Source organism: Rhodamnia argentea, chromosome 4 (genome assembly GCF_020921035.1).
Source record: "Rhodamnia argentea isolate NSW1041297 chromosome 4, ASM2092103v1, whole genome shotgun sequence".
NCBI lineage: Eukaryota > Viridiplantae > Streptophyta > Magnoliopsida > Myrtales > Myrtaceae > Rhodamnia > Rhodamnia argentea.
The window spans coordinates 29,404,793-29,422,737 of NC_063153.1; the positions used below are offsets into that span (position 1 = coordinate 29,404,793).

The 17,945-nt window shown below is 39.1% G+C and overlaps 1 protein-coding gene and 1 pseudogene across 1 annotated transcript in view; both read left to right on the top strand.

Annotated features, from left to right (window-relative positions):
• Nucleotides 1-17,945, top strand: part of LOC115729093 (glutamate receptor 2.1-like) — a 380,267-nt gene that overhangs the window by 193,108 nt on the left and 169,214 nt on the right. The window lies entirely within an intron of this gene.
• On the top strand, nt 6,193-16,628 carry LOC115748834 (annotated as a pseudogene).

Consider the following 17,945-nt stretch of genomic DNA (forward strand, 5'->3'; position numbering starts at 1 on the left):
GGACACGATCGTTAGAAAATGATTTAGGGACATTCGGAACCCGTACAAGGTCAAACGAAATCACCCGTGATCCAAGCATAGGATATCACCCGAATCGTTCCTTAACCGTTCTAGGATCAGCCTATAATGGTCCAAAATATTCCCTCGACAATTTTCATGGCCAAAGAGTCAGTCCGGGATCAAGTTCTTAGGTCCACGTACTTGATTTTCCTAGCTAGCTATTCCCATTTGATTAGTCTTCTCAAGAGGGATCAATTTTGAGCGAGATTTAGCTGAAATACATTAATGAGACATTTCATTCATTCAAAGCTCTAAAAGTGAGTCGGAATACGGAATGTTACGGATGTCACATCAAATTGACCTTGTTGATCGCAGAGGGCTTCTTGAACATATCCGATAGGGCTTTCATCAAACCCGTAGTGGTCTTCTTTTTGACGATATTAAACGTGACGTTACGAGCCAACGTCAGCTGAGTAACACCTAGTGCTCGTCTATCCTGCAGTTCCCAATCAGCTTGCTTCATTGTCTTTAGTTTCTCCTTAGACAAGGGCAAGTGCAGCTTCATTTGATATAAATAGTCTTCAATCTGCATCTTCTAGAAGCCAAAGCCCTTCCCCTCAAATCCGTTGATTTTCACTTTTGCTTCTTCTATCACATCGATTCGCTTCAACTCGACAAGCTTGGCTCTGATACCAATTGTTGTGCGGAACAAGCGATCGAACGATAAAATAGACAGAACAAAAAAATAAATCGGACACTAGATGTACGTGGTTCGGTCGTAGAGACCTATGTCCACGGGGAGAGCAGCAACGAATTTCACTATAGAACGAGTGATACACGGAGATTACAGAACCACACTCGAGTCACTCAAACATTCTCGGTGTTTCTCAGCCCCAATTATATTCAAGAACGCACGCAATGTTTAGCCCCCAATTCCTAACGAAATAATCTCTCAATCTCGCAAAGAAATTACACAAATCTAACCTCAAGATTTAATCGGCTTCGACACTTGAATTCTTGATGCAATTCTGCGAACAAAAACTTCACTCGTCGGATGAACGGCACGAAGACACGCACAAGCACTCACATAAGCGGCGCTTCTTGACTCGCACCAACAACGGCGCACTTTCTTGAGTATAAAACATTCATATGTATGAGTACCCATGCAAGATAAGGGCAACCCTCCAGCAAAGTCAACATGGAAAAAGGAAAACTCCATCCACAGAATTCTATTATAATTCGGTCAACAAAAGAAGTCCAAGAATGGACTTTTCTCTTTTGTTACTTTTATGTTATTTTTTTCTTATCCCTTCCTTGGCCGATTTGATGTCAAAACAAATCAAGATAACTTTCTCAAACTTGAAAATATTCGGACATCGACGAATAATAGATAATTTCACATCCGACTTTGTGGGGCTCAAATTCGAGACATATTTTAACACCATATGCATAACAACAATTTCTTAATCGGGTAGACAAAGGGTGCCCAGAGATAGCAATAAGCGTCGAGCTTACAAATGTGAATCACAAGATGTACATTCCTCGACAACCTTAGATACTGAACTTTAATCCTGGACTAGTAGAAAAATTTGTGCTTTTAGATGACAATATCTCTGCCCTCATTCTCTTCTCATGCAAGGACTGCCATTGATATGGCTTATCGCCTAAATCACAGACGATATAAGTGGAAGATAGATGCTTCTTGAACCATTTTCGAGCGGACTTAGACATCACATGCAAGTATTAGCTCCTCTCATCCTCAAAAATTGTTTATTGTTACTTCGATAATGCCGCGCAAAGTATCCGGACTTAGTAATATAAGACGGCTTCTCAAAATTTAATTTCGATTGAGACAAAATGAAACCCAAACTAGCATAATCTCTATAGCTAGATTGAAATATTGTGATTTCCTTATTGTTCAAGTTGTGAATAGGCTTAGTGTTAGTTGTGGCCCACTGGCACGAGCCTATTTGTCTCAAATGACACTCACACTTCAGGCCCGAACTCTAGAGGCATATATGTGAAAAAAAAAATAGTAATAAGATGAGAGAACAAATTGAGACAAATTAAATTCTTTACTTTCCCATAAAAACTCCTCTATGTGAAAAAAAGAAGGTTGAAAGGGAACCTTCTGGTTCTTTTGTAGCAAAAGAACATCAAGCAGGTAGTGTCATTGCGTGTTAGTGGTTGTCTTCTTCGATTCTAAAGCTGCTCGCTTATGTTGGAAAAAAAAAAATCATATAACATACTAACAGACATGATAAAAGTTTGAAACAAGATATTCTTAAATGGAAATATTTTCCTGTCAGGGTACAATCTCAATCAATAAACCCATGATAAAAGTTTGAAACAAGTATGAACCATGTAATTGTTGTTCAGACTCAATTTACTTGTTTAGCTCCATACAAGATACAAATTTTCCAAAAAGTTATTCACCATGTCTGCCACATGACTTGTATAATCAGTCCATTTGACGAGTATTTGTGTCAAATAATCGGGATTGGATTCAATGGACAAGGTTGGATGGGACATTGAGAATAAGTTATCACCCCATCATTTGAATAGAGCCAGTTGACTAGAGCGAGCTGATTTATTTCAAAGTCAGAATTTAAATCACATGATTTTAATACTTACCAATGGTTGATGATACGGAGAAAAATACCATAAGTGCCAAAAGTTGTGTACGGCACTCATTTCAGTACCGAAAGTTTTCACTGAATCATTTAAGTGGCAAATCAGAAAAAAAAAACGTTCACTTAAATACCTTAGGTGAGAGATTCCGGCAAAAATTAATACATGAAATTTACAATTAAACTTTAGTATGACATGCTATTTTTTTTCAAAAAGCCCACGTGGACTTCTAAACCTAAAAAATTAAAATAAATTAAGATAAATTAAATTAAAATTACAAATTTGAAGTAATCTAAAAAAATTTTAAAAAAAGAGAGAGTTAATGATGGAAACAAGTGGCGAGTGCTGAACAAGAGCGAAGTTGTCATAGCCACGTCATTACCACATAGAAGGACTAGATTGCATTAATTTGACAAGTTTAGGACTTGAATGCACTTTTGGTAAATTTTAAGACTCAATCGCACTTTCATGATAAGTTTTAGGACCTCTAGTACACATGTCTTTTTTAATTTTTTTTAAATCCAATTAAGTTATGTATTCTTTATTTTTTATTATGTTTTTATCACTTTTAACCTTTTTTTATTGCTACCTGGACCTCCAATAAGTCAATTCGGCTTTCGATATTAATAAACAAATGCCACATCGGATTTCCGGTATATCATATCGAAGTTGGTACTTAAGTGAATCTTTAAAAAAAAAAATGGCAATTAAGTGATCAAAAGAAATTTTTGACACTAAAGTGAGTGCACGACTTTTTGATTCTGCTGATGTTCTTCTCCCGCGATAATATAAACAGCATTCTCCCTATTCTTGCTCGCAAGAAGCACTGAGCTGGTGCTGTCACATGCACCAAATGAGTCAACCGGTAGAGAGAATCCACATTCCCTTTTTCATAATGTATTTCTTCTTTTTTTTTTTTTGGTAACCTGTAAACAAATTCCCGGTTCAATTTGATATAGAGCTATATTTAATACACACACTTGCCCAATGTAAGTCAATGGCGAGGTCAGACGGTTGCATTTTGGCCATAAAGGGGTTTCTGTATGCGTTCCCTTCAAGATAGGTAGATATCGACCAGTGCAATTTTTCACTAGAGAAGTTAGGGTTTGACTTCAACGCATATCAGTTCCTTGCAAACTCACAAAAAATTACTCAGTATGCAATAGGACTAGTCTTCCGAGCGCGTGATGATTGAATTCCAGCAAGTTTGCGTAGGTAATCAGGAATTAGTCATGAGGGTTCATGGGTTGATGATTGCCCAGTGTGTAGTTCCCATGTTGAGTTGGTCAAGGTCAACGAGGTGGGACAAAGAAGAAATCTCCTAGGTTTAATGAAAGATGTCTCGATACTCAGGGCTCGCATGACCGGCGGTCTAGATGAGCCTGGTCTGCAGGTTTTATTGGACCGTCGCAATATTTTTTCTTTATAAAGAGAAGTTACCGTATGGCCCGTAGATATATCCATCAATATCACCGAAAAATTAATTATTTGGGCTGTACATTGGGAAACAAGGTGGTTACTGAACTAGATTGGTCTGTAAGACAAACGTTTTAGCGGTTCTAACACAAAAGCAGGTCCTAAAACATGAAGTGGCCAAGGATGAGCATGCAATGCAATGCAATGACATTAAAATCTCAATTAAATTGACATGCATTAAATTTACGGCCCTCACTAGGTCTGGGCAAGGGCTCGACCCTCACCCGTGACTGACGAGGGTTGGCCGGCGACCATTGCCGGATTTCAAGAATGGAAAAACAAAAAGAAGGAAAATAATAATTGTAAAAATATTCAAAAGAATGACATATCATGAATGGGTTGACTCAACTAATGACATTGATAAGCTAAATATATTGTAAATGGGTTGAAAGACAAATCCATTAACACCCCACATATAATTAACCTTACAATTCAAATCCATTAACAACCAATTTGTGACCCATCTCAATAAATATGGTTTGAAAGTGGGGTTTTAGCCCATTTTGACACCACTAGCTATGATGGACACTGTAATTAAAACACATGCAAATAACTTGTGCAAACTCCTAGCTAACGAATGTCATGCACATAAAACTATATGAGATTAACATGATCTAATTCAATAATGCAATAAATGCAATCTAGATGTAATTGTAATCATGACGAGGAATTAGAACTAAACCTTGGAAACATGTCAAGATTAAAGCTATTCTAACACGACATGCGTGATTTATTTTAAGCCTTTTGAAATTGAGTGCAACCTTAACGAGACATAACATGGCTGAAATGTATCATGCATTTTCCATGATATGATGCATAACACGAATCCCTAAACACTAAATGACGTGCATTAAACGTATGCATGCGTAATTAATTTTCAAACTATATGCATATTTAAGTATATGAAATAACCATCAATTATACCTACAATGCAATGATTAACTAAGGGCAATCTATATTAAATATATGTTCAATTTGATCCCTAAAATTCATATACAGTATGCATTGTGCATAACATGAACATTTTGAGCGTGAATTAACCCTATATATAATTGCAACGTAAGTCCTATATGCGAGAGAGATGATCTAAATGCAACTATTATGCAATGTTCATGATTCTCAAGAAACATTAAGATGCCTTAAAGTACGTCGATATTCATGAAGTTTATCGAGAACATGCGATGTCATTAAAAAATCATCAACATTTGTCAAGGATATGAAATAATCACTAAACTTCAACATTATGATGCAAACATGATATTCTTGATTAATCCTGCATAGAAATTTACTCCACATACAATAGGTTAAACATTATATGCAATACATGAAAGACATGATCCCGCCCTCTTGGCTCAAAGGTCAGAGGTCTCAATATGTGCAATGTTTGATGCAATAACAAAAGGTATGACAATTATATGTTATGCACAAACCATGACATAAATAAAAAAACCAATGCATTATTCATAAAACCTACCAACCCTATCTTAGTTAGGACTTTGCTAGACACACCTAAAGACCCACGGCAAGGAGCACGATCGCCAGTGAGGACCGCGTGAGAGGGATTTTCGTTTGTCCGTTTACATTCCTATTGCAGTTCCTCCCAAACAATGCTCAAGATTAGGACCTGAAAATATCCAGTTTTATCACTACAATTCCCCAAACAACCGATAGAATATAGAAAAATTCATGAATTTCACATTTTATCCTATCCAATCCTTTCTAGCTTGAAATCTAAACCGTTAAACATAGCTTGATAGGTTAACTGTTCGGTTAATGCAACAAAGAAGCAAGATGAGGGAAATGAGGTTGACCAAGGATTAGGAAGAAAATCTAGAATTACCACGTTAGATATGGGAAAGATTTCAAAGTTTTGTTGGCATAGTCTAGAAAGTAACAAAAAATCATTAGATGATACATCGACCATACATAAGATTGGGGACCCACGTTTCTTCATCTTAAATTGGAGCCATTCCGGCAGTTTATAAACCAAGTTTCATCATCAGTTCCTTAAGCAAGATGGCGGTAGCAGGAAAAAAAAAAAATGAAAACAACAATCCGGGGTTAAAGAATTGTAGGGATTCTTGAATGGGACATCTCCATGCAGTGTCTTCCTTTTCAAAGCTCTTCCCCATTATAAATACGACGTCGTCGTCATCATATCCTCCATGTCTCTCTCACACAAACAAACAGACTCCTGCCTTTTCCCAAAATCCTTTTCAATGATTCCACCAAGTATTTGGTTCGATGCTGAAAAGCTCCCCTTTTTGGCTCTCTCCTTTTTGGCCATTGTTGCGACCTTCGGCGATGGCCCTCACGTTGCTGTGGCGCAAAGCAGTAATAACAACAATGCGAGAGCGATCCCAGTGAATGTTGGGGTGGTTCTAGATCTGGAGACATGGGTGGGTCAGATGGGATTGAGCTGCAGTAACATGTCTCTCTCTGACTTTTATAGTTCAAACCCTTCCTACAAGACCAGGCTCGTTCTCAACGTTAGAGACTCCAAACGAGATGAGGTTGCTGCTGCTGCTGCTGCAGGTTCTCTCTCTCTCTCATGAACTGACTAGTCATGATACTTGTCCAAAATCATATAACGACATCAGCTTTGGGCTAAAACTTGTGTACTTGAGTGGATCCTGTGGAAGTTTGTTTGGGTTTATCTTTTATTTTTACCAAATCTTCATGGGGTTAAATTTCTGCTTGAACTTGGAAGTGGTTTGTTTTGGGTCGACCCACATCTTGTGTGATGCAAGATAAATCCAATTAATGTTCATAATGACCTACTTACCAATCATATGAAGATTTCAGCCTCTATATATATTTGAAATTTGAAAAGAATTCTCAGTTAAATTTTCGTTGGCACGACGACAAAATGAGTGTTCCATTCAAAGCAATATGCATTATTTTCAAGGGGGTTTTAATCTTTGCAAAAAGAAAAAAGATGTGGATATTATCTTCTAATAGAATCAAAGATAACATCAAGTTGGGGCTTAAGATTCAATTTGATCTCTTTCACACTGGGAAAGTCAGAAATATATGAACAAATCTCTCCAAGTCTTGCGGTCGTATGAGACTGACAGCCTGACGCTTAGCTTGAGAGGATTCATGGGTTTTGTTCAATCCACGCCACGCTGTGCTTCTTAACGAGATTGTTCTATGAGTGTAACATTTGACCGTGGAACCATTTTATTTATTTGTTCTTTTTTTCGAACTTACTATGTAAATCGAATCCATATCAACCATCGATAACGTGGGACTCATGATAAGACTCACATAATTACTGCATGAATGTATGTGCGCATGCATGAATTTATGGATACAAGGTTTCATCTGCTATAAAAACGTTTCCACATGGTTTTTCTTTATGGTCTTGGAAGGAGAGATATGGTTGGACTTGAAATGTTTGATCAATTTCTTTGTAGAATATTTAGCTCTCCTGTGATCATGTCACGCTCTAAATGCAGTGAAACCCTATAAACTTATGTTTACATGTAGATGATAAGTGAACTTTGTCAGATATCGTCTCACAAAAGACACATGCTACATTTTCAGATTAGAAAAATTGTCATTTCAGCGAGGAAGGAGAATAACGCTGTACATAATTACGCACGTATCTCCAAATCAATGTACCGGTTTCTTTTTTCGCTCGTTGAGCCAAACATCGTGGTTAACGAACTGTGTTGAGTTGAGCCAGAGATTAATCATTTCCATGGAAGTTGGGGGTTACTGGTGGCAAAATAAACAACTTGGCTTTCAAGTTCAACCTTAATTGTCAATACATGAAAGAAATTCACTATTGTTGAAAGAACTAGTTTCTGCTTGGTTAGCAGTATCAAATGCCAAACAGTATCAAAGGCGACAACCAAATGCCTGCAATCTGGTAAATAAATTGTTATCTTTGAACAACCTCGTGGGTATTGGGTTGGACTATGTTTACTTAATTATATCTGCAGTTTACCTAAATATGAGCTTCCTGAACATAAACAATTGTTGTCTTTTAACTCAATTCTGCATCATGTCTGAAATAAAATCAAATGGGAGCGCTTGCCTATGTTTCGAGAGTAAGATATCATATTTTCCTTCAAAGTAAGAGGTCTGGCTTACCTCTGTTAGAGTAACAGAGTTTACCATCTTAACCACATGTCGAACAATTATGGAAAAAAGTTCAGTTGTGCATTCAACTTCATCCATATTTTATTAACATGAGTTGATGGTACTACAGGAAGACATTTTCTAGTAAGCAAACTTATATATTTAGATAATATTAAGTACAAATTCAGACTATTTCGTTTCCTTTTCCTTAGACATTTCTATTTTCATTGTATTGTTTCCATCATCTGCCGTATTGTTATTGTTTCACTGTCTTTTCTGGTTCAACCTTTCAGCACTTGATTTGATAAAGAATAAGCACGTCCAAGCCATAATAGGCCCTGAAAGTTCAGCACAAGCAGACTTCATCATTGAACTTGGAAACAAGTCTCATGTACCCATCATCTCTTTTTCTACTACTAGTCCTTCCCTCAGGTCGATTCGGAGTCCTTACTTCATTCGATCTGCGCAAAATGACTCGTCCCAATTGAATGCCATAAGCGCGATCGTCCAAGCTTTTGGCTGGAAAGAAGCGGTTGTCATATATGTGGACAATCAGTTTGGAGAAGGCATTAGACCTTCTCTTACCGATGCTTTGGAGGAAGTCGACACGCCGGTGCCCTATAGGAGCCTTATTCCTCCTTCGGCCACGGACGATCAAATCCTGCAGGAACTCTACAAGTTAATGACAATGCAAACAAGGGTCTTTGTCGTGCACATGTTACCGACCCTTGGTGCTCGGCTATTTGCCAAAGCAAAAGAGGCGGGAATGATGAGCGAAAGTTATGTGTGGATCTTGACTAATGGAATCATTGACTTATTGAGTTCTGTGGATTCATCGGTTGTCGCTAGTTCGGTGCAGGGAGTACTGGGCATCAAGACTTGCATCCCGGACACACCTAACCTGGACAACTTCATGGTCCGATGGAAGATGAAATTCGAACAAGACAATCCATCCTTCCTTAATCCTACGTTGAACATTTTTGGCTACTGGGCTTATGATGCTGCTTAGGCTCCGGCCATGGCTGTCGAGGAAATGGGTGCAACCAATTTTACCTTCTAGATGTTGAATGTTTTGATAGATGCAACGGATCTCGACACTCTTGGGGTCTCTCAAAATGGTGAGAAAATTCTCCAAGAACTAGCCAACATGACATTCATGGGCCTCATTGGAAATTTTAGACTTGTCGATGGGCAGCTAGATTCGTCGGTGTTCCGGATCGTTAATCTCAATGGAAATGCAGCAAGAGGGATTGGGTTTTGGACGCAAGAAAATGGGCTGATAAGAGATTTGTATTCATTCGACACAAGCAAATATTCCACCTTGAAGAGTAATCTCGGACCGATAATATGGCCTGGATATTCGACCTCTATTCCCAAGGGATGGCAGATTCCCACAAATGGCAAGAGGCTGAAAATTTTAGTCTCGGCGAATAACGGTTTCAATCAATTCGTGACGGTGACTCGAGATCCTAGCACAAATATATCCCAAGTCACTGGATATTGTATCGACATCTTTCAAACCGTCACAGAAAAATTGCTTTATGCGGTAGCTTATGATCTTATTCCGTTTGCCTTGCCTAATGGAACTAGCAGGCAATTACAGTGACATGATCGATCAAGTATTTTACAAGGTGAGCAAGTGCTTAATTTCGTTGGATTACGTGTTGAAACTTACTATGCTATCATGTGGTTGTCAAAGAAAACATTCCTCTTCGTTTTGTTGGAATAGAATTATGATGCAGTGGTGGGTGATATAACGATCATTGTGAACAGATCATTATATGTGAACTTCACCTTACCATACACCGAATCGGGGGTTGCAATGCTCGTGCCATACAAGGACAACAAGAGCAAGAATGCTTGGGCTTTCTTGAAGCCGCTCACTTGGGACCTTTGGTTAACAACTGGGTGCTTCTTTGGGTTTATAGCATTGATCGTATGGATTCTCGAACACCAAATTGATGAAGATTTTAGGGGTCCGGCTGCACATCAAGTTGGCACAAGCTTCTGGTTCTCGTTTTCAACCATGGTCTTTGCCCAAAGTAATCACCCTTCACTTTAATGCATCAACGGAACATTACTATTTACATATCGTTCTTGCACAATTGAGGTGGTTTCCTTAAATTGGATTGTAGGGGAGAGAGTATTTAGCAACCTAGCCAGATTCGTTGTGATCGTATGGGTTTTTGTGGTACTTATACTAACGCAAAGTTATACTGCAAGCTTGAGCTCTCTTTTGGTGGTTCAAAATCTTCAACCAACCGTGAACGATGTGGATTAGTGATGCCGGAGCAATCCTTGAAGGTGTCGAAGGGCAATAATAATTTCTTATCTTTTCAAGAGTAGTTGAGTAATCTTTAGATTTCCAAGTCTTACTAAATTGTATAGCATCTTTCCTAAGAGTCAAGTTCTAGTTCCTAGACTTTAATTGTGTTTTCTATTTTCCAAAGTCTTTCGATATTTCCTAAAAGTCTCATTTACTCAAGCTTGGAGGGTTGTTCCATGTTCGCCTATATTAGGGCATTTCAATGAATGAGAACAGTAAACTTGTTGAATGATAAATTTATCTGAGCCTTTGGCTTGTTAACAAGAAGGAGTTCTTGTTTCTACTCTTATCCTTTGGGTGGATTCCCACTAGTGGCGAGTATTCTATTCCTTAATTCCTCACTTGTGTTACCTCCTACTTCTCTACACTTTCTCCCGGCGTCAAGTTGGTATCAGAGCATTAGGTTCAATGGCTGGTCGTCTTCGACGTGGACCAAACGTTGATTCCCCGATGGCTCGACGGAGAGACCTACGAGACGTGGAGGTGGATGATTTAAGGAGACAAGTGCAGCAATTACGGGAGCGTTTGCAACGCTTCGAACATCCGGGATGTGATGATCAGCGTCACGATTCAGATGGTGTTCCCTCCGACGAAGATGATGTCAATCCCTTTGCTACCGCTTAAAGTGATGCTTCTAGTGAGGAGAGGCTTCCTCGACGTTAGCATCAAAATCCTCATGGATTTCATCGAGATTCATATGTGAAGATTGATATTCCTGAATTTGAAGGGAAGCTTCAACCCGAAGAATTCATGGATTGGTTATACACGATCGATAGGATTTTCGACTATCAAGACACACCGAATGATCGAAAGGTAAAGTTCGTCTCCATTAAGCTTAAAAAGCACACGTCTATTTGGTGGGAGTACTTGAAGAAGCAAAGATCTCGTGACAGAAAAAGTCATATCGTCACATGGGAGAAGATGAGAAAAGAATTGAAGAAGAAGTTCCTACCGATGAACTATCGTCAGAATACTTTCCTCCAATTCCACAATTTGAAGCACAAGGAGTTGCCTGTGGAGGAATATATCATGGAATTCGATCATCTTATGATGCTCTGTGATGTTTTCGAGGCGGAGGAGCAAACCGCTGCTTAGTACCTTGGTGAACTTCGATATGAGATTGGTAATGTTGTCCAACTTCAGCCTTATTGGACTTATAATGATGTTTGTCAACTTGCTCTTAAGGTTGAACATCAACTTAAAGAGGCTCATGCGAGTTCGCGACATCGAAACAAAGAAAACTATTCTAAAGGGGAGAGTTCTTCTCTTCCTAAATCAAAAGCTATCGCCGCGAAACCTGTGTTGAAGAATAGTGGAGCATCGAGTTCCAATTGCTCTAATTCTATCAAATGTTTCAAATGCCAAGGGTTTGGACATATTGCTTCCGATTGTCCAAATCGTAAGATTGTCTCTCTAGTGGAGGAAGAACTTGAAGAAGACAATCATGAAGACTCCCCTAGTTTCGACGAAGAACCAGAGGAGGGAGATGGGGTCATCTATGGCGACCAAGGAGAGTCTCTAATCCTTCGTCGAATCTTGAATGCTATTCCCGACGAAAACGGTATGTGGCTTCGGAACAATATTTTTCACACTCGATGTACCTCTCATGGAAAGGTGTGCGATGTTATCATCGATGGAGGAAGCTGTGAAAATGTTGTGGCAACAACGATGGTGGACAAATTGCGCCTTAAAATGGAGAAGCACCCACAACCATACAAGCTCTCTACGCTTCGCAAGGGAAACGAGGTACGAGTCGATAAACATTGTCTCGTTGATTTCTCCATTGGAAAGAAATATTTCGATGAAGTGTGGTGTGACGTTGTCCCCATGGATGCTTGCCATTTGCTTCTTGGGAGGTCTTGGCAATTCGATAGAAAAACAAAGCATGATGGGTACAAAAATACTTATGCTTTCGAGAAAGATTGGGGAAGGAAATAACTTGCTCTCTAAATCTGAAGTCGATAAAGCTTTGAAGGATTCGATGGAGGCATATGCTCTTGTGGTGTTAGAGGAGAATGAAGAACGTTACGATGTTCCTGCTCGGGTAACACCTGTACTCCGTGAATTTTCGGATGTTGTTCCGGAAGAAATTCCACTTGGTCTTCCACCCATTAGAGATATTGATTTCGTTTTAGGAGCTGTTATTCCTAACAAAGCAGCTTATCGAATGAGTCCAAAGGAGCATGAAGAGCTACAACGGCAAGTCGATGAGCTTATGGCTAAAGGTATGGTGAGGGAAAGTATGAGTCCCTGTGCTGCCCCCGCCCTTCTTGTGCCGAAGAAGGATGGTTCCTGGCGTAGGTGTATTGATAGTAGAGCGGTAAACAAAATTACTATCAAGTACCGCTTTCCTATTCCTTGGCTCGATGAACTTCTCGATCAACTCTATGGTGCTACTATTTTCTCCAAAATTGATCTTCAGAGTGGATATCATCAAATCCGGACGAGAGACGAATGGAAAACCGCTTTCAAAACCAGAGATGGCCTCTATGAGTGGATGGTCATGCCTTTTGGCCTTTCTAATGCTCCTAGTACTTTTATGCGCCTCATGAATCATATTTTCAAATCATTTATTGGCAGCTTTGCTGTTGTTTACTTCGATGACATTCTTGTCTATAGTTTGACAAAACAACAACACTTGGAGCATCTTCGACAAGTTTTTCGGGTTCTACGGGAGCAAAAATTGTATGCGAACTTGAAGAAGTGTCATTTTTTTACCGATATCCTTATCTTCTTGGGCTATGTCATTTCTGAAGAAGGCATCAAGATGGATCCCAGCAAGGTGGAGGCGATCTTGAGTTGGCCGGTGCCATCATCGATTCATGATGTCAGGAGTTTCCATGGCTTGGCTTCTTTTTACCGTCGATTCATCAAGCATTTCAGCACCATCATTGCTCCTATTACAGAATGCTTGAAGGGAGGAAATTTCAAGTGGACGAAAGAGGCACAACATAGCTTCAAACTCCTTAAAAAGAAGGTAACCAAGGCTCCTATTCTTGCACTTCCAGATTTTACTAAAGTATTTGAAGTTGACTGTGACGCCTCTAATGTCGTAATTGGTGCGGTTCTTAGCCAAGAAGGAAAGCCACTTGCGTTCTTTAGTGAAAAGTTGAATAATTCCCGTAAGAATTACTTTACTTACGATAAGGAATTTTATGCTATTGTTCGGGCTTTGGATCATTGGCAACATTATCTATTGTTCAAAGAGTTTGTTCTTTATTCGGACCATGAAGCCTTAAGGTATATAAATACTCAACATAAACTCAATACTCGACATGCCAAGTGGGTTGAGTCTCTTCAAGCTTTCACTTTTCTCATCAAACATAAAGCTGGAGTTCTTAATCGCGTTGCGGATGCATTAAGCCGTCGACATTCATTGCTTTCCACTATGAAAGTGAACGTTATAGGCTTCGACGTGATCAAGGAGCTTTATGAAGATGATCCAGATTTCGGTAAGATTTGGAAAGATTGTTCCAAAGGTCCAATTCAGTAATTCTTTCTACAAGATGGATTTCTTTTCAAGAATAATTGTCTATGCATACCTAGAGGTTCTTTGAGAGAAGCCATTATCAAAGAAGCTCATGGAGGAGGCTTAGCAGGTCATTTCGGAAGAGACAAGACGTACTCTCTTGTCAAAGAAAAATTTTATTGGCCTCGAATGGAGAAAGACGTCATGCGGCATGTGGATCATTGTCGAACTTGTCATATTGCCAAAAGTCATGCTCAAAACACCGGTTTGTACACTCCATTGCCGGTACCAATGGCTCCTTGGGAAGATGTGAGTCTTGATTTTGTGGTTGGCTTACCTCGAACGTAAAAGGGTAAAGATTCAATCATGGTGGTCGTTAATCGATTATCCAAAATGGCGCATTTCGTGCCATGTAGCAAGACATTGGATGCGATTCATATGGCGAATCTCTATTTCCAAGAGATTGTGAAACTTCATGGCATTCCAAAGACAATGACTTCCGATCGGGATTCCAAATTCGTCAGTCATTTTTGGCGTACACTTTGGAAAAAGCTCAGCACAACTCTTCAATTCAGTTCTTCTCATCATCCCCAAACCGATGGGCAAACTGAAGTTGTTAATCGAAATTTGGGAAATTTATTGAGGAGCTTAATTGGAAGTAATTTGCGACAATGGGATCTCACTTTGGCTCAAGCTGAATTTGCTTACAACCGTTCTTCAAGCCAAACAACCGGAACGAGTCCTTTTGAAATTGTGTATGGGAAAAATCCTATTTGTCCATTGGACTTAGCTCCACTTCCCATCACTCATCATTTTAGCGGAGACGCTGAAGCACATGCTGATTATTTAAAAAGGCTCCATTCCCGGATTCGAGAAAGAATTATGAAGCACAATGCCAAGTATCAAGAAAGAGCAAACAAGCATCGACGGTCTGCGGCTTTCAAAGAAGGAGATTTGGTTTGGCTTCATCTTCAGAAGGAACGATTTCCTCGAGGTCGCCATGAAAAATTAAAGCCCTGAGCCGATGGACCTTTCAAAATTCTGCAAAGGATCGGTGACAAAGCATACAAGATTGAACTCCCTAGTGAGTATGTTGTTTCTGCAACATTCAATGTTGCTGATCTTTCTCCTTACCATGAAGAAGACAATGAGGGAAACTCGGGGACGAGTTTTGACATAGCAGAAGCGTATGATGCCGGAGCAATCCTTGAAGGTGTCGAAGGGCATTAATAATTTCTTATCTTTTCAAGAGTAGTTGCGTAATCTTTAGATTTCCAAGTCTTATTAAATTGTATCGCGTCTTTCTTAAGAGTCAAGTTCTAGTTCCTAGACTTTAATTGTGTTCTCTATTTTCCAAAGTCTTTCGATATTTCCTAAAAGCCTCATTTACTCAAGCTTGGAGGGTTGTTCCATGTTCTCCTATATTAGGGCATTTCGATGAATGAGAACGGCAGACTTATTGAATGAAAATGTATTTGAGCCGTTGGCTTATTAACAAGAAGGAGTTCTTGGTTCTACTCTTATCCTTTGGGTGGATTCCCACTGGTAGCGAGTATTCTATCCCTTAATTCCTCACTTGTGTTACCTCCTACTTCTCTGTGCTTTCTCCCGGCGTCAATCAGCTCCAAAAGAGTGGAGAAAGAGTGGGTTACCAGCACGGCTCTTTCGTTTATGGAATACTAAAACAAATGAAGTTCGATGATTCCAGACTTATATCTTATCATTCTCCTGAACAATGCGATGCACTTCTTTCCAAGGGTAGTGCAATGGGCGGGATTGCAGCAGCATTGGACGAAATCCCCTACATTAAGCTTATTCTTTCTCAATATTGCCATAGATATACCATGATCCCAACGATAAAAACTGCTGGATTTGGCTTCGTAAGTCCTCAATCTCTCAATTTTAGCCCAGAAAAGAAAACCCTCAAAATTTCCAATTACTAGGACTAGTCGTTATTGAAAAATCTCATGTCTTGCTTTTGGTTTACAGGTTTTCCCTCGAGGGTCTCCGCTGGTATTGGATATTTCGCGAGCAATCCTTAATGTAATAGAAGGGCCTAAAATAATAGAAATCGAAAACACATGGCTGACATCGAAAACCAACTGCCTCGATTCAACTAACTCGGTTTCTTCCAACAGCTTGGGTCTTGAAAGTTTCTGGAACCTATTTATGATTGCCGGAGCTACTGCAGCTTTAGCTCTCTTCATTTTCATGGACATGTTCGTTGCAAGAAATTGGCATGTCGTAACAAGTTCTTCAGGTTCAGTGTGGGAGAAAATTGTTGCATTGGGAACAATATTTTACCAAAGAGACCTCAATTCCCATACAATTAGGAAAGGCAGATCAAGAGATAGAAATAAGGATGATGGTGGCAATGAGATTGCAGCTGCTGCAACTTTAGAAAACACTAACTTCCCTCGCAGTCTGTCAAGAGACTTCAGCCAAAACAACGACAACATAAACAATGAGCAAGGCATGCCATCTGCAGCACATGGACTTCCTAATGATGGAGATGGAGGGTGCACCAATGGAGCGATAAATGTCGAGCTTACACACATAGGTGAAGACGTTGCTAAGAGAAATCCTCAGTTTGGTATATCCAGAAGTCATTCATTTTAAAGTTCGTTACTAAATATCACAGTTTGGTGTAGACTCCCGGTGTTCATATGTAATGGATTTGATTCTGTGTTTCTGGGTATGGCTGAGAACCACTTGAATGAAACTGGATTGATGCTGATGGGTTTTTGCCAAGTTCAAGTGAAACCGAGTTAATCTCGATGGTCATATGATTATTTCTGAATTGAACAGGTTTTGGTACATTTGGAACTTGTTCATGACGTTCTGATTAGTTTTTGCTGGATCATGTTGAGTTATGAACACGAGAATACATGAGTGTATGTTTTGGTAAATGAGAATGAGTGGAACTGTGATGTGTGTTAGTGTGTATTAAAGACAAAAGGGGGTGGTTTGGTGGTAAAAAAAAATTCAATGCTAACGTTAGCGGATCTGAGCAGGAAGGTATATATAATCGTGTTACTGAAAAGGAAATGAAAATAACAAAAAATATATGCAACATAAATTAATATAATAAATATGATGAAAAAACAAAAATAATAAAAGGAAAATAACAAACATGATATGGAGTGCAAGACTTAGGTAGGTAGTTAGTGTTGAGTTAGTATGTTACGTGTAAAGATATGACTCTTGATTACGAAAAAAGATGAATGATTAGATAAAAAAAGAAGTGATTGTAACATGAATAGTGATGATGGTTGGGATGAGACACCTGCTGCGCAGATGTCTGTTGATTGGTTGTCTATCTATATCATGTAAAGCCAACGTCTGAAGAAAGATTGGACTATAATCAGATTCTCTAGTGTGCAAAATACTATTAGATGCAGTAAATAAGAGTTGAGGGATAGAAAAATTTGTATACATAGTTTATAATGGTTCGGCTTACTGCAAGTCTATGTCCACTTTTCCACGATGACAAAGTATTGATTGGATTTGACTAGTGAATCCATAAGAAGTTACAATGAGTGACGCTTCTCAAATTGATAAATCACACTATCTCACATAAACACTCTTTTCAATGCTTCTAAGGATTACAACTTCGAAGTCCACAAGGACAAGTGTATAAGGATTGAAGCTCTCTTTGAACTTTGGAATTTCCGACTCTTGATCTCGTCTTATGCTCTTTAGCACATTGGTCTCCTTTTACACTCCTTCACTTCCAATATACCCTTTGAACAGTCTTTAGAGGATCACTCTTCAATCAATCGGTTGGACATGATTGTATAAAGAAGATTGAGTAGCCGTTGAGGGACAAAATAAAAATCTCCCTGAATTCAGTCACCCATACAATCAGAATCTAGATTTTCATAAATAGAGTTCTTCATTTATGCAACGCAGCTTGTCTATTCTATGAAAGAAATCCAAGCTAGATCACTAGCC